Source organism: Lipotes vexillifer, unplaced genomic scaffold (assembly GCF_000442215.2).
Source record: "Lipotes vexillifer unplaced genomic scaffold, Lipotes_vexillifer_v1.1 scaffold863, whole genome shotgun sequence".
NCBI classification, from domain to species: domain Eukaryota; kingdom Metazoa; phylum Chordata; class Mammalia; order Artiodactyla; family Lipotidae; genus Lipotes; species Lipotes vexillifer.
The window spans coordinates 3,963,235-3,963,786 of NW_006788168.1; positions in this window are offsets into that span (position 1 = coordinate 3,963,235).

Here is a 552-nt window from a genome sequence, read left to right on the forward strand (position 1 = left end):
CGTGGGCCAGCGATTAGGACTCCATGCCCTCACTGCCGAGGGCCGGGTTTCAATCCCTGGTCGAGGAAGGAAGATCCCACAAGCCATGCAGCGTGGCAAAACAAACATGTTCTATATCTTGTTTGGGTGGTGGTTACATGAGGTATATAATTGTTAAAAATCATCAAATCGAAGTAAGATCCGTGGATGTTTATTACATGCAAATTATACCTCAACCTCAAAAAATTACAAAGGGCTTTCATTAAATAAAGTTTGTGCCACTGTTTATTTAACCAGTCCTCTAATGTTGGACATTTGTTTTTTTCCATTTTTTCACAATCATAAACTATGATACAATGAATATCTTTGTGCATATATTAGGTTGATCCAAATGAAATTACCAATCTTCAACATTTCGACCTATAAAAATGGCAAGTTACTATGGTCCAATCTAGTAGATTTTTAATATTTTGGACTATTCTCTTAGGTTAAATTTTCAGAGTCGGGTGACTTGAGCAAAATTTACAAACCATAAAACACTTTTGTACATATTTTGCTAAATTGCTTTCCCTA